Source organism: Triticum dicoccoides, chromosome 1B, assembly GCF_002162155.2.
Source record: "Triticum dicoccoides isolate Atlit2015 ecotype Zavitan chromosome 1B, WEW_v2.0, whole genome shotgun sequence".
NCBI lineage: Eukaryota > Viridiplantae > Streptophyta > Magnoliopsida > Poales > Poaceae > Triticum > Triticum dicoccoides.
Genome location: NC_041381.1, coordinates 505,438,880 through 505,463,368, shown reverse-complemented (window position 1 = coordinate 505,463,368; position 24,489 = coordinate 505,438,880).

The following is a 24,489-nucleotide window of genomic DNA, read 5'->3' as shown; positions in this document are numbered from 1 at the left end:
TGAAAGCTGTTGCAGCTTGGTCGGACTCTGCCATCTTTATTTGATGATATCCAGAGTATACGTCGAGGAAACACAGCGAGTCGTGTCCGGCTGTGGCATCAATGATTTGATCGATGCGAGGGAGGGTAAAGGGATCCTTAGGGCAGGCCTTGTTAAGGTCTTTGAAGTCGATGCACAGGCGCCAGGATTTGTCCTTCTTTGGTACCATTACCAGGTTCGCCATCCAATCCGGATGTTTGATATCTCTGATGAATCCGGCCTCAAGTAACTTGGCTAGTTCCTCCCCCATGGCTTGTCGTTTGGGCTCTGAAAATTGCCTTAGGGCATGTTTAACAGGTTTGTATCCCTTTAGTATGTTAAGGCTGTGTTCGGCCAATCCACGTGGGATGCCCGGCATGTCCGATGGGTGCCAGGCGAAGATATCCCAATTCTCGCGTAAGAAGTCGCGCAGTGCGGCGTCCATAGTGGGGTTCAACCGTGTCCCAATGGAAGATGTTTTTATGGGGTCCGTTGGGTGGACTTGGAATTTGACTATCTCATCTGCAGGTTTGAATGAGGTGGACTTGGGTCGCTTGTCGAGTATCACGTCGTCCCTGTCCACGGTGGCCCGTAGCGTGGTTAATTCTTTTGCCGCTAGGGCTTCGGATAATGCTTCCAAGGCTAGCACTGCGGTTTTATTTTCGGCGCGGAGTGCGACGTCCGGATCACTAGCTAGAGTGATGATTCCATTGGGTCCGGGCATTTTAAGCTCATGTACCCGTAATGGGGTATGGCATGAAAGCTCGCAAACGCGTCCCGCCCTAGAAGGGCGTGGTATCCGCTGTTTAAAGGAGCCACTTGGAATGTGATTTCTTCAGACCTGTAATTCTCTGGGGTGCCGAATACCACGTCGAGTGTGATTTTTCCCACACACCGAGCCTCCCGACTAGGGATAATTCCCCTGAAGGTCGTGCCACTTTGTTCAATGCGGCTTTTGTTAATCTCCATCTTTTTGAGGGTTTCTTCATAGATTAGGTTCAATCCGCTTCCGTTGTCCATGAGTACTTTAGTGAGCCGAAAGCCATCCACTATTGGGCTGAGGACGAGAGCGGCCGGCGCCCGGACGGACTGGACTTGAGGTTTGTCACTGGCATTGAAGGTTATAGCAGTGTTGTTCCACGGATTTACTTTTGCCACATGGCAAATTTCAACGGAGCTTCGATGCGGTCGCTTGCGCCTATTGTTTGAGGCGAAGGTCTCGAAGACTGTCAGCACCGTATTGTGTTCTTTGGCGGGATGTGGTTCTGCTTTATGGCTCTCGAGGAGATCCTCGCCACTCTTAGTTACCTGCCGGAGTATCCAACATGCTTTAAGGCTATGGGTCGGCGTAGCGTCCGGCATGCTGTGAAGCTTACACGGCCCGTTGAGCCATCCTTCCAATACGGTTCCACGCCCTGGGGCGGGCTTTGATTTCTTGGGAATTGAGTTGGTCGACTTACGAGAGTTCGGCCGTTTAGTTCGGACAAAGGTTCCGGTGAGGGCCGTACTATCCCTAAATTTTGTCTGAGTTTTCTAGGCACTTTCCATCGCACAGTACTTTTGTACTATGGTTGCCAAGTCTGTAAGGTGCTCTATGTCACGACGACTTATAGCATTAAGGAGTCCTTTGTTCGTGCAGTTCCTGCAGAAAAGAGAGACTACGTCCTCCTCGTGGCAGTCCTTGACCTTATTAAGAGCAAGGAGAAATCCGGCCCAGTAATGATGTACCATTTCCTGGGGCTCCTGTCGGACACGGGAGAGACAGATTAAGTCTGAGCGGGCGTCATCGTCCGAAGCCGGATTTTGATCTGATCTGACACCCGGGGGGACGGGAAGTACCGAGCCTGACAGTTCGGGATCTAGAGTATTAACTAATCCCTTTGGCCCAGCGCCCGATTCTAAGTCCGGGACCTGGGTCATGTAGTCCTTTGGGTGGATGTTCGGCTTACTGAATTCGGTGATCAGAACATAATTCGTCCTCAAAGTTGAGGGGTGACCCACGTGTGATTCCTCCACTACCACTATCTTATGGGTGGCCGGCGGGGATCTAATGTCCCTCTGGTCGGGTTTAAGCCCAATCCGGTCATAGTCTGTAGCGACTCCCAAGGCGGCAAAGCGATCCAAGAGCTCGTTAAGAGAGGAGAGCTTCATGGGATCCATCTGTTCGGAAAGCTCCGAACCAATGCGAAGGTTATGCGTGATGACCCGAGAGGCCATCGTCGGCACGACAGCTGATGGGGCGGTCATAATGAAGCTGCCAAGCCGGAGAGTCTGGCCTATAGCCAGCGCTCCCCCAGAAGTGATATCGTCCTTGACAACGAGGCGAGCCAACGAGCCTTTGCAGCGGCAACACAGAGGAACTCTCAAGGAAAGCACCAATGTCGGTGTCAAAACCGGCGGATCTCGGGTAGGGGGTCCCGATCTATGCGTCTTAGGCTATTGGTAACAGGAAGCAAGGGACACAATGTTTACCTAGGTTCAGACCCTCTCGATGGAGGTAAATCCCTACTTCCTGCTTGATTAATATTGAAGGTATGTGGAATACAAGAGTAGATCTACCACGAGATCGTAGAGGCTAAACCCTAAGAGCTAGCCTATGATGGCATGATTGTAATTGTGATAGGGCTTCTAAGGACCATGCTCTCCGGTTTATATAAACACCAGAGAGCTAGGGTTTACATGGAGTCGGTTTACAAGGAAGGAAACATAATATCCGGATTGCCAAGCTTGTCTTCCACGCAAAGGAGAGTCCCATCTGGACATGAGCCGAAGTCTTGAGCCTTGTATCTTGACGCTTCTATAGTCCGTATGACATATATAGTCCGGCAGTCCGGATACCCCCTTACCGAGGACTCCCTCACCCCGCCAATCCGGTAAGCTCTCTATATTTCACAAGATACTCCTTTCCCCAGTATATTCGTGAGAGGAATCTAAGCCCCCATACTAATTTAACAGGACTGGGTGGCGACAGCGGAGCAGATCAACTGTCCAGCTCCGCTACCTGAAGATCCAGCAACTGCTCTCCTGACGGAGATGTTGTTTCCGACGCCCTATGAGGTGACGGAGAAGAAGGCCAAGAAGAAGGCCACGGGGACCAGGAAAGGTCTCCGGCGCAAGGTTGTGTCGGACTCATCGTCCGAAGACACCGAGGCGCACTCCTCCGACGAGGAGGAGGAAGAGGAAAACCCTCCCCCTCAAACCGAGGGGGAGAAGAAAGGGAAGGCCGCCCCGTCTGGGGAGGCCGAAGTGTCCAAGAAGGGAAGGACCCTCCCTCCGGACCACTCCACAACAGCCGCCTACAGCGACGAGGAGTGGTTGCCCAGGGACAAGCCCCGGGCGAAGTCGTAAGTATCCGGACACTATAATTTTTCCGGTATGTTTTGCTTTATTGCTTCTTATCATGTCAAATGTGATTGTGCAGTCCGTCCAAAGCCCACATCAACATATCCTCCTCGGATGGGTCTTTGAGTCAGTCGGAGATGAATAGCTATTCACTCCCGACGGCCACCACCCCCGGCCCGCGGACAACACCAAGGTGTTGTCTCAAAGGATACCGGAACAGGGGGAGATGGTTCTGGAGACGCCCCAAGGCGAAATTCTAGACGCCGGGCACATGGGGGGAAAGACCCCCATGGATTCTGCTGATGGGGGCCGCAGCAAGTCTGCCCCCCAGCCGGATACTGCGCTGGAGCCTCCAATGGTTCTAGATTCAGGTAGGCAACCCCTCGCTAAGGAGGGCGAGCCGTCTGTGTCGATGATCTCTGTCTATCCAGTGGCATCGGACAACTTGCTGGAAGCGCTTCAGGGCGCTTCCATTGATGAGGAACACCGTACTCTTATGAGTGCAGTGATTGAGAAGGTTCGGTCCGCCAAAAGCGGATTGACCGAAGCCTGCGCTAGCCTCCTAACAGGCTTTGAGGTAAGTAACTAAATTATGAGAAAATATCACAATATAGACAGTAGCCCCTGATGCACTGTTTGGTGTTCGGAAAGAAAGGCCGAACAGAGGATCAAGTAACATCCACAGGAGTCTAATCATATTATGTCTATGTGAATAAGCAGGCGTTGCTGCTGGCCGCTGCCGCCCGCACTGCGGAGGTCTCTAGACTGAAGCGGGACCTGGGGCGGGCCAAGGAAGAGCTCAGCCTCGTGAAGAGGTAGCTCAAGCAGAACAAAGGTTAGCGATACCCCGTCCGTGTGTCATATAAAGGAAAAATCGTTGATGGTAATAGAAGCATCATGAATTTTAATAGGGGCCACGACCGAAGTGGCGGCCCTTAATAAGGCGCTGTCCGAGGCCGAAGACAAAGCGGCCAAGGAGCGCACCGAGCGTGAGAAACAGGAGACTCTGGTTGATGAGGTCCAGCAAGAGCTCCAAGACTTCGTCAAAAAATTCGAGTCCTTGGAGCGTGACTCCAAGACGCAAGAGTCCGAGCTTGCGAAGGCCCTCTAGAGCGTGCAAGACGCCAAGGCCGAAGCCCAAAAGGCCCTCCAAGAGATTCAGGCAGCCAAGAAGATAGCGGCGGGTAAGGCGTTCATTATGCAAAGCAAGCATGTGAAGGAGACTTTCCTTTTACTTACCCGAATTCGGAGCTCTCCAGGAGCGTTTGCAGATCTGCCGCGCAGCATATCGGATGTCATGGAGTTCTATTGTGCCGAAGAAGGGAGCTTGATGGAGAAGTTGTTCTGGTCTCAATATAGTGGGACCGAACATCTAATGCCCTTGAGCGACCAGCTGAAGCAGCTGGTCGAACTGCACAAGGCGGCCGAACTAGCCATGAAGGACCTCATAGTTCGGCTGTGGCCTGGCGAGCCCCTGCCCAGCAACTACTTCGGCCTTGTAAAGCGGATGGTAAATGCTTGTTTGTGGCTTGAAGTCATTAAGAGGTCCGTCTGCATTGAAGGTGCCCGCAGGGTCTTTGCCCGTGTGATAGTGCACTGGCCGAAGATGGATGCCGAGAAGCTGGTGATGGAGGGGCCATCGAAGGGCAAGGAGCACCGCCACCCCAAAAAGTACTATGACAGGGTTATGAAAGGCGCCCGCCTTGTGGCGGAGGAATGTGCCAAGGATGTAATATTTGAATGAATGTACTCATGTGACCCTGTAATATGAAAACGAGTTCATTTAAAATATTACCTTCTGTGCGGCCGTTTATAAAATCTAAGAGTTGGCCAGTCGTCAGCTTTTGCCCCCATGTAGCTAGTACTAGGGTGTTCGGGATAAATCTAAACACTCTTTGTCCAAATTTTTGGTCCTTTAAGGAGGTGTTTAGCGCAGCGAGCAAGGCAATCGGACTATAGAGCTTTATCACTCTCACTTGGCCATAGAAGTCTACAATTTTAAATTTTGGCGAAGCCCCTAGTATTCGGAAGGCCGAACTTGGGGCGCTATACATGCCTAAATCGGACAAGGCTGATTCCTCGCCCGAAGCGGAAAAAATCTTTAAGGATTTGAGACCTCTCGAACAGCGACCAGCTCTCGCCGCATCATGATAGTCAGTTTTCGGCTTTCTCTACTGAGGTGATCGTTCGGAAGAACCGGGACACAATCGCAGTAGTTCTCCCTGTGCTACCTTAGCCGATATAGCGGAACATAAGGCACCAAAACATGGGAGCCGGGCAAACCCAACTATTGACCCAAGACATGATTCGGAGCTGATGCATATAATGCTATAAGTTCGGGGTGCCGCACTGTCGAAAGTGTTCGGAATTTTCTTGCCGTGTTATGGGGTACATTGAAGCCCCTGGCAAACTGAACGTACCAAAGTGTACGGGTGCAATTTGTAATAAATAAGCAGTCAAGGAAAAAGATAAAGAAAATGTAATAATAAGCTGACGCTGTATATTTTATCCATTGTTATTTAAATAATATGTCAAAGCGTATGTATACAAGTAGTGCGATAAGCAAAATAGGACTATTTGACATGTCCTAGCCAAGGGTAAGCTGCGTGTGGGTATGTAAAACAGGTATAACGATCGTTATCAGAGACCACCTGGGTATTCCCTTATACGTCAAAGCTTCTTGCCTCCTTGGTTTTTCATTCCCGTGATGAGTCCGATAATCTGGCTATCTGAAAGGGCTTCCAGAAAGTAGGGTCCTGAAAGAAAGAAAATGATGAAGGTATACGGGTCCTCGGGCGGTTGAGCCGCATTGTGGACCGCGTCGTAGTTGTGCCTCCGCCTATGCCCATGGTATTTTGAGTGCGTAATTATGTACGCGTGGCACAAATTTCGCTGCTTAACTGGGACTAGGACGGAGGCCGAATTGCTAGTCGAGCTCTGGACGTGCCGGACGATCCTGTTGCAGGGTACTCCGGACTCGCTTGACAGTGTCCGGGGGCTTTATCGCCGAGTTGGCGGTCAACCTAAGAAAGCTGCTTTGTACTTCTGCTGCGAGGTCCGCAGTGTGCTCCTCCGTATGGAGCGAGCGTTCTGTGTTTCCATTGACTTTTATAACCCCGCGAGTTCCTGGCATCTTGAGCTTGAGGTATGTGTAGTGTGGTACCGCATTGAATCGAGCTAATGCGGTTCGTCTTAGTAGGGCATGATAACCACTACGGAAGGGGACGATGTCGAAAATTAACTCCTCACTTCAGAAGTTGTCCGGAGATCCGAAGACTACTTCCAGTGTGATTGAGCCCGTACAACATGCCTCTACACTTGGTATTACACCTTTAAAGGTGGTTTTGGTGGGTTTGATCCTTGAGGGATCGATGCCCATTTTGCACACTGTATCTTCAGGCTGCTGCCACCGTCCATAAGGACTCGTGTGAGGTGGAATCCGTCGATGATGGGGTCGAGGACCAATGCGGCTGAACCGCCATGACGGATACTGGTAGGGTGGTCCTTGCGATTGAAAGTGATCAGGCAAGAAGACCATGGGTTGAATTTTGGGGCGACTGGCTCCATCGCATAGACGTCCCTTAGTGCACGCTTCCGTTCCCGCTTGGGGATATGGGTTGCGTATATCATGTTCACCGTTTTCATCTGGGGAGGAAATTTCTTCTGCCCTCCTGTGTTCGGCGGCCGGGGATCCTCGTCGTCATCGCTATGCGGCCCCTTTTCCTTGTTTTCGGCGTTCACCTTGCCGTCCCGTTTGAACACCCAGCATTCTCTATTGGTGTGGTTGGCTGGTTTATCGGGGGTGCCGTGAATTTGACACGAGCGATCGAGTATGCGGTCCAGACTGGATGGGCCTGGATTGTTTCTTTTGAATGGCTTTTTCCGCTGACCGGACTTAGAGCCACTGAATCCGGCATTGACTGTTGTGTCTTCGGGGTTATCGCCATTATTGCAACGCTTGTGTCTGTTGCCTCGTGGCTTGCCGTTGCTATCTCTGGCATCTGAAGTGCCAGGGTTTCTAGATGTGCTGTTGCTACGAGCCAGCCAGCTGTCCTCGCCCGCGCAGAAGAGGGTCATGAGTGTCGTGAGTGCTGCCATGGATTTTGGCTTCTCTTGGCCGAGGTGTCGGGCAAGCCACTCGTCACGGATGTTATGCTTAAAGGCTGCTAGGGCTTCGGCATCCGGACAGTCGACGATTTGGTTCTTTTTAGTTGGGAACCGAGTCCAGAATTTCCTGGCTGGCTCTCCGGGCTGTTGGGTTATGTGACTTAAGTCATCAGCGTCCGGTGGTTGCACATAAGTGACCTGGAAATTGTCAAGGAATGCATCTTCCAGGTTCTCCCAACTGCCAATGGAGTTTGGCGGTAGGCTATTCAGCCAATGCCGAGCCGGTCCTTTGAGCTTAAGTGGGAGGTACATGATGGCATGTAGATCATCACCGTGGGCCATGTGAATGCGGAGAAGAAAATCTTCGATCCATACCGCGGGGTCTGTTGTACCATCATATGATTCGATGTTCACAGGTTTAAACCCTTCTGGGAATTCATGATCCATTACTTCGTCAGTGAAGCATAGGGGGTGTGCAATGCCTCTATGCCGGGCTACATCATGACGCAGTTCAAATTAGTCTGGTCTGTTGTATTCGACCCGGCTGGACTTGTTCATCATGCATTGCGGCGCGCCCCCATGATCCGTAGATCGATCTTGAGTGTCCTGCTTTGTTTTCCAATACGTCTCACAGGTCCTGCGTGTAGCCCCGGGCCTTAGTGTTTTTGTTTGATTGGCGGCGGGGTGCGGGCTGGTGTTCGGGCTGATACGCCGCTTTGTCTCGGCCACGAGGTGGTCGCTCAGCCGCATCGTGTGCTGGTAGTGTGGGCTTTAATGCCTCCTCCTCGAGCTGAGGTAGCAACCTGCACTTTGGGTAACTTTTGGTTGGGTGCTCGAGTCCATATTCCTCGGCTGCCAGGACCTCAGTCAATCTATCAGTTAGCAGATCTTGATCAGCTTGAAGCTGTTGTTGTTTCTTCTTCAGGCTTTTTGCAGTGGCTATAAGCCGGCACTTGAAGTGCTCCTGCTCGACAGGGTCCTCAGGCACGATGAATTCTTCATCGCCAAGGCTCACTTTGTCTTCGGAGAGGGGCATGTAATTGTCATCCTCTGATTCTCCGTCCGTTGCCTGTTCCTTAGGGCTAGCTTGCCCATCCTCCTACTTGGCCTGCTCGAAGCCTGGCTGGGCGGGATTGTTTTCGTCATCGGCACCATCCGGATTTCTACCATCTCTTGTGCCGGTGTCGCTATTTTTGCTATGGCGGGGCTTAGAGCGGCGTCGATGACGCCGGTGCTTAGATTGCTTCTCCAAAGGATTATCCTTCGTTGCCTCATCGCCATGTCTTTCTTTGGGGGTGTCCACCGTGTATATGTCATATGATGAGGTGGCTGTCCAGCGCCCTGTGGGCGGTGGTTCCTGTTCTTCTCCTGCATCGCCATCCATATCGTCGATGTCTTTGGAGTCGAAGTCAAGCACGTCAGTTAAGTCATCGACAGTGGCTATTAAGTGGGTGGTGGGTGGGGAACGAATTTCTTCGTCGTCCGCTTCCCATTCAAGCCGGACATAGATCGGCCAAGAGTCTCGTGTTAGAGAGAGAGACCTCAATGAATTTAGCACGTCACCCAAGGGTGAGTGCTGAAAGATATCCACGAAGGTAAACTCCATGATCGGTGCCCAATCAGATTCGATAGGCACGGATGCACGCGGTTCGGAACCTATGGCCAGAGACGAGTCCGAGGGTCCGATGACACAGATCTCCTTGGAGGTGAAGTCTGTGTTCGGCTCCAGTGCCAATGAATGTGCGGCCTCCATGACAGGGTCCATCCACCCATCCTCGGATGGTGTGATCTACTCCAGATTAAGGGTCGGGGCAGCCGCAGGTGCGATCTCCCGAACACCGTCCGATGGCAGACCTAAGTCATGACCATCGTGACTGTTTGGCGCTCCTGACATGGGCTCGAATCTGTCGAAGATCAAGTCTCCGCGGATGTCGGCGGTGTAGTTCAAGTTTCCAAACCTGACCTGATGGCCAGGGGCGTAGCTGTTGATCTGCTCCAGATGGCCTAGCGAGTTGGCCCGCAATAAGAAGCCGCCGAATATGAAGATCTGTACGGGAAGGAAAACCTCACCCTGGACCGCATCGTTGCAGATGATTGAAGAAGCCATCGAGCCTTATCATGACGGTACAATGGAACTCTCAATGAAAGCACCAATGTCGCTGTCAAAACTGGCGGATCTCGGGTAGGGGGTCCCGAACTGTGTGTCTAAGGCTAATGGTAACAGGAGGCGGGTGTCGGTGTCAAAACCGGCGGATCTCGGGTAGGGAGTCCAGAACTGTGCGTCTAGGCGGATGGTAACAGGAGACAAGGGACACGATGTTTTTACCCAGGTTCGGGCCCTCTTGATGGAGGTAAAACCCTACTCATGCTTGATTAATATTGATGATATGGGTAGTACAAGAGTTGATCTACCACGAGATCAGAGAGGCTAAACCCTAGAAGCTAGCCTATGGTATGATTGTTTTTTCGTCCTACGGACTAAATCTCTCCGGTTTATATAGACACCGGAGAGGGCTAGGGTTACACTGAGTCGGTTACAATGGGAGGAGATCTACATATTGTATCGCCAAGCTTGCCTTCCACGCCAAGGAAAGTCTTATCCGGACACGGGACGAAGTCTTCAATCTTGTATCTTCATAGTCCGGGAGTCCGGCCAAAGGTCATAGTCCGGTCATCCGGACGCCCCCTAATCTGGAACTCCCTCAGTAGCCCCTGAACCAGGCTTCAAATGACGATGAGTCCGACGTGTAGATTCGTCTTCGGCATTGCAAGGCGGGTTCTTCTCCAAATCCCATATACCTGTCGAATAGTGTCCGGCTTCTAAAGAGTGTTGTGCTCCTTGGCTTCCGCGCCCAATAATGGCCATCTTCCACGTGTCAAAAGAATGTGAAAAGACGTTGTTTTTTCATTTACCCCCCTAGCTATGCAAATGGGCCGCCTATAAAAGAGATGGGGATTTAGATCCGAATCACACCATCTTCCCTCCGCGAGCATTCATCAGTGCGCATTCGACAGAGATCCATTCCATCATGGCCGGTCAACGCAGCTCCTCCTCTCGCCCCTCCAGCCCTCGGCCTGGAGATTGGGAGAGGTGTTTCATCCCACATAGCAAGCTAGTAGCACTCCAAACCAAGGGGCTCCTCCCCCCAGCATACATGGTCCCAGTTTGAGCCGGGCTTGCCACCTATAATGGCGGAGAGTAGGCGGAGAGCGTCCCCAATCCCTCCAAAGGAGAGCGGGTATGCCTTGTGCCTTATTTAATAATAGGGCTCGGATTTCCAATTCAACCATTTCTCCGGGGGCTCCTGGAGTTCTATGGCCTCCAACTACACGACCTCACGCCTGCCTCCATATTGCATATTGCGGGCTTCGTGGCCTTTTATGAGCTGTTTTTGGGCATCAAGGCCCATTTCACGCTGTGGAAGAAGTTGTTCTGCCTCGTGCCCTGTTCTCAGGAGGGTCGATTTATCAAGTGGGCGGAGCCGAACTATGGCGCATCGCCGGGACCGGATATCTATCCGGAACCCCAAAGAAGGTGTACGAGGACTGGCCTTCAGAATGGTTTTATGTAGAAGACGTCCCCCTGCCGGACCTTGTACAGATTGGCCTCCCTGAGTTCAATAATGCTCCCTTGAAGAAACGCCTGAGCTGGCGTCCACGGAGCCCTCAGCGGGAAACTGACAGGGACGTCCTTTACTTGATGAGCCGGATAAGATTGTTAGCTCATTCCGGACTAACCATGATCGAGGTCATGTCCACATGCGTTACGCGGGGGGTGCAGCCACTTCAGTACAGAGGCCACCCCATGTGGGATTTCAACGGGGAGGATGACGCCACCCGGTGCGGTCGCAAGGGGACGGATTCAGCCGCCACCCTAACGAAGATCTTATCCGCTTTGTATAAGGGAGAGGAGGAGGAATTCCTCCGTGTCAACCCACGGGGCGGATTCTCTATGTACAATCCTCCAAGCTGGGTAAGCGAACACTTTCACTTGCCTATCCGTTTTCATATTCCCATAGTTAAGTACTTAGTCTAGCAATTTTAACGCAGGAGTTATGCCAGACTTTAAAGGAGATAAACAACCCTCCTCCACAACCCGAGGACCCGGAATGGTCCTTCGACCCGGACCCCCAAGAGGATCCGGACTTATGTGTGGAGCTGATTGATGGGGTGTTTCATCAATTGAGTAAGGACAACACCTTAGTGGCCATTACGGCCGATTATCCCGGACTACTTCTGGCCTCAAAGGTAACCGAGACTGAAGTCCCAGTACTTTCAAGAGGATCCATCTATGCTTATTTTTGATCGCCGTATACCAATGGCATTTTTTGCAGGGGGAAGTCCTTGAGGCAGAGAGCCGAGCCCGCGGTGGCTAGCCAACAAGGGCCATCGAGGGCCAGCGGGCTAAAAAGAAGTGCGGACCGGATCGAGACACCGGCGCAACGGTACAGCGTGCGACTTTAATGCCCAGGCTTTATGCCTTTAAGGCATACTAATGCTTATGCTCTCTTTAGGAAGAAGAGCGCGCCCCGGACTATATCCACCGGCCAAGCTTCAAGGCCGGGTCCGGAAGCGGAGGCGAACACGGGCCGCGCACCGGATGCTCCTCCGACAGAGGACATGGGCGGGCTATCTGCCATCAATTTAGAGGTGGAGAGTGCCATGAACCACAGGCGTCGCCGGACTGTTCTTCGTGACGCATGTTTTTTCCAAGAGGCGTTGGACGCCTTTAATACGGGACATGCGTATCTCCGTGCCGCTCAAAATGGTCTAGCCAGAGCTACAGAGCAGTATGTAAAAGACATACGGGTGAGTAAATCTGATGGTTATATATGTCAGTAGCCCCCGAGACTTGAAACAGTTAAAATAACTGATTTAAGGATCATTTTTTTACAGGATCTTACAAAAAAGAATACGCAACTGCCCCAGGAGCTGGAAGAGTGCAAGGCCCAACTTGAGGCTGCACTAGCCACCACGGGGAATGCCAAGGAGACCCCCTCAGGTAATATATGCTTCGAAAGATGAGTATGCTGTGAAGTGCGGCATGTGTGCAATTCTGATAACAACAGTACAGATGGCGCCGGAGTGGACCCGGACAAGCAACTCTTGCGCCAGTTAAAGGCCGGCGGGAGCGTGCTTACGCGGGTGAGGCAAGAGAAGAACAAGCTTCAAGATGCCAACACCCAGCTGGGTGAGGAACTAAAGGATGTTCGTGCTCAGCTGTCGGATTCCGTAAAGGAGAATCGGCGGCTTCGATGTGGCATTTTTAATAAGTGCTTGAACGAACCTTCGAAAAAAGAGTTCGGCGAGGAAGTCGATTGACAGAGTTATGTCTGTAGGTATGCTGACAGGTCAGCCTGCGGATGAAATGCCCGGTTCTACGGGTGACCTTCTTTCTGAGCTATCGCAACTGCACGAACGAGTTCGGCAGGCGATGCAAGGCGTCGTCCAGGCTTTGTGTCCATCCTTCTCCATGCCCGAAGGCCTTGGAGAGCTAACAGAGAAGCTAAAGGGAGCGCGGCAACGCTTCCGATTATGGAAGATATCGGCCTGCCATCAAGGCGCCAGGGAGGCCTGGGCCATGGTGAAGACGCGGTACACGAAGGCTAACCCAAACCACATGGCCGAGGTCGGACCTGTGGGGCCTGATGGGAAGGAGATGCCTGTCAGTTTAGTGTACGGCCAAGTAGAGCTGGCCGCCAAATATTCCCAACAGGACTGTAAATTGGACGGCCTGTTGGATGGTATTGAAGAAGAATATACCCAGTCAAATTGACTATGTAATTAAAAATGACATGTAAAATGCCTTCTAGCCGGATTGTAGATCATTTGTCATTGCGGACCTTTTCGCTTCAACCTCTGGACCCAATAGTCCGGAGTGTGTCCGAATACCCTCTCGGTTATGTAAGAACTGGGGCATGCGTGGAGACCAGGCGTAGGGGTCATTAGTGCTTTAGTAGACAAGTGCCCAACTAGTTATGTTATATTACATGGTTAGTAAGAAACATCTTCCAGGGAGAATAGTTCCGTTAGGGGTTCCTTTCCCTGGGAGGCATGCCCTAAAGTGCATGTCCGGACTGCGAAAAAAAGGAGAAAAGCATCTGGGGGCGGATAAATAAACAAGTGAAAAATCATATTTTAGTTCACCGACCAAATATTCGCTTAAGAACGCTAGCTTTCGGCTTCACCCAGTCGGAGGTACACATCCGGCTGACCCAACAGTAACAATCGCAGAGGTGCTCCCTTTACCACCTAGCCGATCAATCGGGAACGTAGGGGTAAGCATAGGAGCCAGGCAACCCGGCTTGGCCAAAACTTAAGTCATATCAATGCATGTAATGGTGAATAAAAGGTACATGCGGAAGTGTGACACATGTGTTGGGCATGAGGCCCGTATATACAAGCTTCTGATAAAGAAGCCCCCATGTATGATGACCGCGGGTAGCGCGTCAATTATGTGCGAACAATGCGCAAGCGAGCCCTTAAAGGCTTGTAAGAAAAAAGGAGGGAGAAGGATAGAAATATAAGGCAGCTAATGTGTAAAAAATAGACAGAGGAAGGAGACGAACACAAAATCGGGCGCTAGGCGTAGAATCTTCGTAGGCGTGCTGCGTTCCATGGGTTCGGCTCGAGTCGGTTATCCGATGCATTTCACAGACAGTACGCTCCACCAGTCAGGACTTGGTCGATTATGAAGGGACCTTCCCATTTGGGCTTGAGTTTGTCCTTTTTCTTGTCCGGCAGGCGTAGAACTAGTTCGCCAACATTGTAAGTTTTGGCCCGTACTTCTCTGCTTTGATATCTTTGAGCCTGCTGTTGATAAAATGCGGAACGGGATTTTGCCACGTCGCGCTCCTCCTCCAATGCGTCCAAACTGTCCTGCCGATCGAGCTCGGCTTCTCTTTCTTCGTACATGCGCACGTGAGGTGAGTCATGAATTATATCGTAGGGCAGGACTTCCTCTGCGCCGTATACCATAAAGAATAGTGTGAATCCGGTAGTGCGATTTGGCGTGGTCTGCAGCCCTCAGAGTACGGAGTCGAGCTCCTCTACCCAGTGCGTGTTAGATTCCTTGAGGGATCTCACTAATTTGGGTTTGATGTCGCTCATGATTAGACCATTTGCTCGCTCGACTTGACCGTTATTTTATGGGTGATAGATTGAAGCGTAGTCGAGCTTGATGCCCATGTTTTTGCACCGGAGTTTAACCTCGTCGGCCGTAAAGTTCATGATGTTGTCAGTGATGATGTTGTGGGGGACGCCGTAACGGTGTACGACCCCTGATATGAAGTCTATCACCGGTCCGGATTCGGCCGTCTTAACAGGCTTGGCCTCTATCCATTTGGTGAATTTGTCCACCATGACCAGTATGTATTTTTGCTTGTTGGTTCCACCTTTAAGGGGTCCAACCATGTCAAGCCCTCAGACCGCAAGAGGCCAGGTAATGGGTATATTTTGGAGGGCGGTAGGTGGCATGTGGCTTTGGTTAGCAAATAATTGGCAACCGACGCATCGTTGGACTAAGTCCTGAGCGTCTGCCCGGGCTGCCGGCTAATAAAATCCAGTGCAGAAGGCCTTGTTTACAAGGGCCCGGGCTACGGCGTGGTGCCCGCCGAGTCCGACATGAATTTCATCCAGAAGGTTCCGCCCTTCCTCTTCGGAGATACACCTTTGAAGGACTCCGGTGGTGCTTTTCTTATAAAGCTCTCCTTCATGGACTTTATAGGCTTTAGATCGCCGCACTATGCAGCGTGCCTCATTTTGGTCCTCGGGAAGTTCCTGCCTAGTTAAGTAGGCTAAGAATGGTTTTGTCCACGGGGCAATTACTGCCATTATTATGTGGGCTGAGGATGTTACATCATTGGCAGAGCCTTCAGTTATGTCAGAATGTTCGATGTCAGGTGGTGCGGCTGGGTCCGGATTGTTATTTCCGGATTCCCCTTCCCACTGTACGGATGGCTTGAATAGCCTCTCCAAGAAAATGTTGGGGGGGACTGCATCGCGCTTTGCGCCGATACGTGCCAAGACGTCTGCTGCCTGATTGTTTTCCCGGGCTATATGGTGAAATTCGAGCCCTTCGAACCGAGCTGACATTTTTAGGACGACATTGCGATAAGCTGCCATTTTCGGATCTTTGGCATCAAAGTCTCCATTTATTTGGAATATCGCGAGGTTCGAATCCCCACGCACCTCTGGGCATTGAATTCCCATGGAGACTGCCATCCGGAGAACATGTAGAAGGGCCTCATATTCGGCTGCATTATTGGAGTCCGTACACATTATCTGGAGTACATATTGAACTGTATCTCCTGTTGGGGGCGTCAGAACGACGCCAGCCCCCAGACCCTTGATCCAGTTGGAATATGTGCCATACTCTTTAGGGAGTTCGGCTTCAGTCCATTCAGCGACAAAGTCGGCCAAAACTTGTGACTTGATAGCTCGCCGTGGCTTATAGGTTATGTCGAACGGGAGGAGCTCAATGGCCCATTTGGCAATCCGTCCCGTCGCGTCGCAGTTGTTTATAATATCATTAAGAGGTACTTTGGAGGCTACTGTTATTGAACACTCTTGAAAGTAGTGTCGTAGCTTCCGGGGTGCCATGAACACTGCGTACGCTATCTTTTGGTAATGCGGGTACCGGGATTTACATGGACTGAGGACAGTGGACACATAGTAGACTGGTTTCTGGACATGGAATTTGTGTCCGTCCGTTTCTCGTTCGACGACGAGCACTGCGCTTACAACTTGATGAGTTGCCGCAATGTATAACAACATTGGTTCGCCAATGTTAGGCGCGACCAGGACTGGGTTTGTTGCCAATATGGCTTTTATTTCTTCTAGTCCGGCCGTGGCGGCATCCGTCCACTCGAAGTGTTCGGTGCGCCGGAGGAGGCGATAAAGGGGTAATGCTTTTTCTCCCAAGCGGAAGATGAAGCGGCTTAGAGCCGCCACACATCCAGTCAATTTTTGTATTTGTTTGAGGTCCTTTGGAATGTCCAATTGTGACAGAGCTCGGATCTTGGCTGGGTTTGCTTCAATTCCTCTACCGGATACAGTGAAGCCCAGGAGCTTTCCGTCTGGTATGCTGAAAATGCATTTTTCCGGGTTAAGCTTGATGTCATATGTTCGGAGGTTATTGAACGTGAGCCTCAAGTCGTCTACTAGAGTTTCGACATGCTTGGTTTTGACGACCACGTCATCTATGTATGCTTCAACTGTTTTGCCGATCTGGTTGGCCAGACATGTCTGGATCATGTGCTGATATGTTGCGCCGGTGTTTTTGAGCCCGAAGGGCATTGTGTTGAAGCAGAATGGGTCGTATGGGGTGATAAATGTCGTCGCGACTTGGTCTGGCTCTGCCATTTTAATTTGATGGTAGCCAGAGTATGCATCGAGGAAACACAATGAATCGTGTCCTGCATTAGCGTCGATGATTTGATCAATGCGGGGGAGGGGGAAGGGATCCTTTGGGCAAGCCTTGTTCAGGTCCTTGAAATCGACGCATAAGCACCAGGATTTGTCCTTCTTTGGTACCATCACCAGGTTTGCTAGCCAGTCTGGATGTTTTATATCTCTGATGAATCCAGCTTCCAGTAGTTTGGCTAGCTCCTCTCCCATGGGTTGTCTCTTAGGTTCATAGAAACACCGAAGAGCCTGCTTAACAGGCTTGAATCCTTTTAAGATGTTCAGGCTGTGCTCGGCTAGCCTGCGTGGGATTCCTGGCATGTCTGAAGGGTGCCAGGCAAAGATGTCCCAATTTTCCCGTAGGAATTCTCGTAGTGCGGCGTCTACATCAGGGTTTAATTGAGCCCCGATGGAGGACGTTTTTGCAGGGTCCGTTGGATGGACTTGGAATTTGACTATTTCGTCTGCCGGTTTAAAGGAGGTTGACTTGGATCTTTTGTCGAGTATCACATCGTCCCTGTCCACCATGGAGCGCAGCGCAGTTAGTTCCTCGGCTGCTAGGGCTTCGGACAATGCCTCAAGGGCCAGTGCGGCTGTCTTGTTTTCGGCACGGAGTGCTATGTCTGGGTCACTAGCGAGAGTGATGATTCCGTTGGATCCGTGCATTTTAAGCTTCATGTACCCGTAATGGGGTATAGCTTGAAAAATTGTGAATGCCTCTCGCCCTAACAGAGTGTGGTATCCGCTGCTGGATGGGGCCACTTGAAATGTGACCTCCTCGGATCTTTAATTATCCGGCGTGCCGAACACCACATCCAGTGTGATTTTTCCTGTACAGCACACTTCCCGACTGGGGATTATTGCTCTAAAGGTTGTGTTGCTTCGCTCCATGCGGCTCCAGTCTATTTCCATTTTTCAAAGGGTTTCCTCATAGATGAGGTTCAATCCGCTGCCACCGTCCATGAGTACCTTGGTAAGCCGAAAGCCATCCAGTATCGGACTGAGGACCAATTCGGCTGGTGCTCGGGCTGTTCGGAATTTAGGTTCGTCACTGGCGTTAAAGGTAATAGCCGTGTCACTCCATGGGTTTATTGTTGCTACCTGGTAGACTTCGGTAAGGCTGCGGAGTGTTCGTTTCCGCATGTTGTTTGATGCGAAAGTCTCGAAGACTGTTGATACCGTACTGGTATTCCTGGGGTGATGTTCTGCGGATTCTGGAGTTAGAAGCTCCTCGCCACTTCTGGCCACCTGCCAGAGTATCCAACATGCTCTAAGGCTATGAGTTGGTGTGACGCCCTCTGTACTATGAATTTTATAGGGTCCATTGAGCCATCCCTTCAGTACGGTTCCATACCCTATAGAGGGTTTTTGCTTTTTGTTGTTTGGCCCAGGTGCCCGGCGATAATGCGCCCTTTTATTTTGGACTGGGATTGTATTCAGGGCCGGATTGTCCCAGAATTTTATTTCGGTTTTCCGAACGCTTTCCGTCGCACAGTATTTTCGTACTATGGATGCCAACTCAGCGAAGCATGTAATTTCACGGCCACTTATGGCGTTGAGGATCCCGATGTCCGTACAATTATTGCAGAAGAATGAAATTGCATCCTCCTCGCGGCAGTCCTCTATCCTGTTCATAACCAGGAGTAATCTGGCCCAGTAATGGTGTACTGTTTGTGTTGGCTCTTGCCAAATTTGGGATAGATCCCTTATATTTGGGTGGGCGGGTGGATTTAATTCCGGAACCTCACCCGATCTGAGACTCAGGGGCTGAGAAGTTTCCGAACTCGGAAGCTTGTGTCCTTGGATGTTGTCCAATGAATCTGGCCCGCTGCCTGACTTTAGGTTCAGGGCTTGAGTGACGTCCTCCCCTCGGCGGGTATCCGGCCTGGAGGGGTCGGGAATCCGGACATATCTGGTCCTTAGGATGGGTGAAGATTCGCCGCATTGTTCCTCCACCACTTAGACGTGGTTGGTGATCTGGGGAGAGTCAATCTCTCTCGGGTCGAGTTTAATCCCAATCTGATCGTAATCTGTAGCGACTCCCAGGGCGGCAATGCGATCCAAGAGCTCGTTCAAGGAAGAGAGCTCCATCGGATCTAACTGCTCAGCGAGCTCCGAGTTGACGTGAAGATTGCTTTCGATGACTCGAGAGGTCATCATCGGCGCGGCGGCCGAGCAGGCGGTCATTAGAAAACCGCCTAGCCGGAGAGTTTGGCCGATAGCCAAAGCTCCTTTAGCGACAGCGCCATCTTTAAAGACAGGGTGCGGCATCCTTCCTGATGGCGACGGCACAGCGAAACTCTCAATGAAAGCACCAATGTCGGTGTCAAAACCGGCGGATCTCGGGTAGGGGGTCCCGAACTGTGCGTCTAGGCGGATGGTAACAGGAGACAAGGGACACGATGTTTTTACCCAGGTTCGGGCCCTCTCGATGGACGTAAAACCCTACTCCTGCTTGATTAATATTGATGATATGGGTAGTACAAGAGTTGATCTACCACGAGATCAGAGAGGCTAAACCCTAGAAGCTAGCCTATGGTATGATTGTTTTTTCGTCCTACGGACTAAATCTCTCCGGTTTATATAGACACCGGAAAGGGCTAGGGTTACACCGAGTCGGTTACAATGGGAGGAGATCTATATATCGTATCGCCAAGCTTTCCTTCCACGCCAAGGAAAGTCCTATCCGGACACGGGACGAAGTCTTCAATCTTGTATCTTCATAGTCCGGGAGTCCGGCCAAAGGTCATAGTCCGGTCATCCGGACACCCCCTAATCCGGAACTCCCTCAGTGGGGGACACAATGTTTACCCAGGTTCGGGCCCTCTCGATGGAGGTAATACCCTACTTCCTGCTTGATTGATCTTGATGATATGAGTATTACAAGAGTTGATCTACCACGAGATCATAGAGGCTAAACCCTAGAAGCTAGCCTATGATTATGATTGTTGTTGTCCTACGGACTAAACCTCCGGTTTATATAGATACCGGAGGGGGCTAGGGTTACACAGAGTTGGTTACAGATAAGGAGATCTACATATCCGAATTGCCAAGCTTGCCTTCGACGCAAAGGACAGTCCCACCCGGACACGGGACGAAGTCTTCAATCTTGTATCTTCATAGTCCAACAGTCCGGCCAAAGTATATAATCCGGCTGTCCGAGGACCCCCTTATCCAGGACTCCCTCACCAATGTTGTCCGAAGAGTGTATAATGGTTGCAACCCGCCGAGCCCAATGATGGGCCGACTCATCCTCACGCTGCACATAGTGTTCCAAATCAACTATTATCATTGGCTTCTTGCAAGTTCCTTGAAAGTTCTTGATGAAGTTGTCCTTCAATTCCGCCCAAGTATTAATAGAGTTGGGGGCAGGTTTTTCGCCATGTCTGAGTCAGTCCCTCCAACATCATAGAAAAATACTTGGCAAATACCACATCACTGACTTCCAACATGTCCATGGCTAACTCATAGCTCTCAATCCAAGCTGTTGGCTCAAGATCTGTCATGTAGTTGGGTACCTTCCGAGGGCCCTTAAAATCCTTGGGCATATGCTCATTGCGTAAAGCCGACAGTAGACACGGCACTCCAATGGTCCTGGAATTTGATCCGGCCCCCACAAAGGCTGAAGGAGTCACCGGGGGCAGTTGATGAGCCCCTAGTTCGCTGCCTCCGCCTCACGGCGGGATCTTGCCTCATCAATAATAGCTTGAGCATTAGTGCACGTGTTATGGGGCGGATTATGGCGCCGCTCACTGCTGGAAATGGTTGGTGACTCAGCGTGCCAACTGTAACTTTGGCTCGGCAACAGAGTTGAATGCATGCGATGCTGGCTATAAGAGTAGTTGGCCTATTGATCAATCACCGTCTGAAGAAGCCCAATAGCATTTCGGGGCTCAACATCGGCCGGTGTGTCACCGACAACAGGGATCGTGACAAGCCGGGTTGCTACTCCTACCATGTTATCCACCGGGTTGCAGAAGTGACCTGATGGAGTCAAAAACTGCTGTTGTTGGACGGGTTAGGGCTTGGGACCCTGTCCTCTCTCTGGGCGGCCTCCGGCTAGCGAGGTTGAGCCGCCGTCTCGCTTCCAGGTGTATTCATGGTTAATTGGGGTATAACATGTGCTTCCTGGTTACTTGTGCCAGCTCCCGGCGTGTTAAACAAGCATGCGCGTTGATAATCCGGATATAAATGACTTTGATGTCGTATTCTAAGAACCGCCTCAGAAGCATTATCATCGAGGTTTAACCGCCAAGCCTCAGCCTGTCAGTGTTCCCTTTCTGCATGAATATGAGCTTGTAACTCGGCCATCCGGGTATTCTCCGGGTCTATCTCCTCCTGGGCATTAGTCATATGCTCGTGAAGATTTGTGATCTCCACATTACGCTCTACTTGATTCTCCGCACTAACCTCAGTTGTGAGCAAGGTTGTAAGAGCATTCATCAACTCAGACAAGGTTTGAGCCGGCGACCTTGCTGAGCCGTATCCTCCAGGAGCCGCCGCCGCTGCTGGGTCAGTCGCGGTCGCTGCTCCCATCGTCATTGAATTATTAATCAGTGTCGTACCTGCCATGTAGATGGCGGCTCGACATGGTGGCTCATAGGGCTCCGGAATACTGTCGCAATCGGAACAACCCCCAAGCCCACCGTCATGAAGACGGTAAATCGATTCCGTCTCTCCAGTCGAGGACTCATCATCTATGTAAACGAGAGTCTCTCTTCCAGACTCAGAAATTTCTGGGAGTTCCACACCTTGTGTGAAACCAACGAAGACGTGCTTCCGACCGGCTTGACACCGGGCGAGTTGCACGCACCGAGCTGGCTCGATGAGGTCGGTGCAGAACTCTCGCTCGAGTTCAGATCCGTCGATCTTGCCGATGAAAATGTGGATTTTGCAAAAGGGGACCTGGTACCCATACTCGATAGAGTTGGCCTCGGGACCCCAGCCGGCGTTGTTGATGTAGAGCTTGCCGCGGCGACTCTTGGTCATTCGGCCCACGACGTATCCCTCGAGCCCTGAGAAAGTACCCTCCAAGAACTCGAAACCACCATGCACTGGCCCCACGGTGGGCACCAACTGTCGTGGTTTTGTCATGGCAGATGTCCTAGTGTAAGGACTTAGACGTGAGGCCATTGCTATGGTGACTGGCTTGTCGGGGTTGAGCGGGACGAGAGACACGGTTTACCCAGGTTCGGCCCCTCGCCGTGGAGGTAAAAGCCTACTCCTGCTTTTCTGCTTATTGTTTGAATATCGATTACAAGGGAGCGGATTCGCTTGACCTAGATATCAATTGATTGTCACCTATCCTATCTGCCTTAGGGGCTCGCCTTTATATAGAGGTCGAGAACCTGGGCTTACAAAGAGTCCTGGTCGTATTTAGACTCGTACCCAAACCTGCTTCTAATCCTGCCAAGTAAGGAGACTCTGGGCGGCTTATACTTTCCGGTCCATGAGCCGCCATCGCTGGCACTGGGCCTTTCAGCCGGCCCATCTAGTGAACTGCCTTCAGGTCTTCACCTTAACTCCTCAGAGCCCATGTAGGCTCTGGCTCTTGACTCGTCACCTTGGTAACCCGGCCTAGTATGGCGGGTCATAACTTGGGGTTATATCCCTAACAACATAACTATCCCAAACATTTTGAAGTTCGGGTTTCTTGAAAGCAAGCAGACCATAATGCAATTCTATCTTTTGGATTGAAGGACATGAGTCTCGTCATCCACAACATCAGCAAGAGAGTATTGTAAACATGCAGTAGGACAAAATCCTTCTTGGCACCTTTAGAGGATGATCCTCTCAAACATAAAGTTTCAACCAGATAAATAAACAGTCAATCAATTTCAACAACAAAGGTGGAACCGTGAGCCATAATTCTAAAACTATAGTGCAAACTACATATAGACATTGTTCATAATTAATTAGCACTAGTTATTAAAGTTAATTAATACCTACTTGTGCTCCCAGTCAAATCAATATGTCTCATAATTGATAGTGAGTGATTCAAGATCCAAATCTAGTTCTCAGCCATTGATGTGGACATCACCGATGACAAGAATTTTGACTGGTAGGCAAACTTTTGCCGATCATATCTCCATATGACTCTGGTTCATATTTCGATGCTTTGTGCTCCGAGCTTAGAACGATTCTGTCAGAACTTGAAAACAACCGAGTGCTATCTGCATACATGGTCTGAGCATCTCTATCTTAGACCTCATGTCCCATTTGTACTCACGTGGACATGACGCACTCCGAAACCCTACGTATTATAGACGGTTGCAACCCTGGGAAGAGCACCTTTTAACTTGATATTTACTGTGAGAGATCACCCTAATAATTGAGTACTTGTAGGATCGAAATTATGTCTAGAGGTCGGTGATTAGACTACTTGACCAAATAAAAATCTAGCCATTTCTGAATTTTAAGTCTTGGCAGATTTTAGCAACTTAACACAAGTCAAGCAATCAACCTACAGATGCAATTCTAAGAGTATAGCAGCAGAATGTAAAACATTGCATATGAAGGTAAAAGGGCAGGGTTTGGAGAGGGCAAACTCAATGTACACACGAAGATTTTTGGCGTGGTTACGATAGGTGATGCAATCGTACATACACATTGATGGAGACTTCAACCCACGAAGGGTAACGGTTGCGCGAATCCATGGAGGGCACCAACCACGAAGGGTCCACGAAGAAGCAACGTTGACTATCCCACCATGGCCAACGCCCATGAAGGACTTGCCTCACTTGGGTAGATCTTCACAAAGTAGGCGATCTCCTTGCCCTTACAAGCTCCTTGGTTCAACTCCACAATCTTGACGGAGGGTCCCAAGTGACACCTAACCAATCTAGGAGACAGCACTCTCCAAAATGTAATAGATGGTGTGTTTATGATGACCTCCTTGCTCTTGTGCTTCAAATGATAGTCTCCCCAACACTCAACTCTCTCACACAGATTTTGATATGGTGGAAACATGACTTGAGTGGAAAGAAACTTGGGGAAGGCTAGAGATCAAGATTTTTGTGGTAGGATTGGAATGTCTTGGTCTCAACACATGAGTAGGTGGTTCTCTCTCAGAAAATGAGTAGTGGAAGTGTAGACACATTCTGATGGCTCTCTCTCAAATGGAGAAGGGGGTGGAGGGGTGTATATAGCCTCCACACAAAATCTAACCATTACACACAATTTACCAAACTTGGTGACACCGAATAGTGAAACTCGATGGGACCGATCTAGTTCAAAATGTGAATGTTAGGGTTTTCGGTGGTACCGACAAGATCAACTCGATGGGATCGATGCGCTAGGGTTAGGGCAAAACCTCATCTTGGTGAGACCGATCGCATGAACTCGGTGAGACCGATTTCAACAATAAGCAAAGAGATACTTGGTCAACCAAACTCAAAGGGACCAATCGCTCATTTCGGTTAGACCGAAATGTTACGAAAAGGAAACATAGAGTTTCCATTGCGAACTCGGTGGGACCGATCGCTCATCTCGGTAATACTAAAATGTTACGAAGGGAAACAGAGAGTTTGCAGTCCCATCTCGGTGGGACTGAGATCCCTATCGATGAGACCGAACTAATTAGGGTTTCTGGCTATGGCTATGTCAAGTGAACTCGGT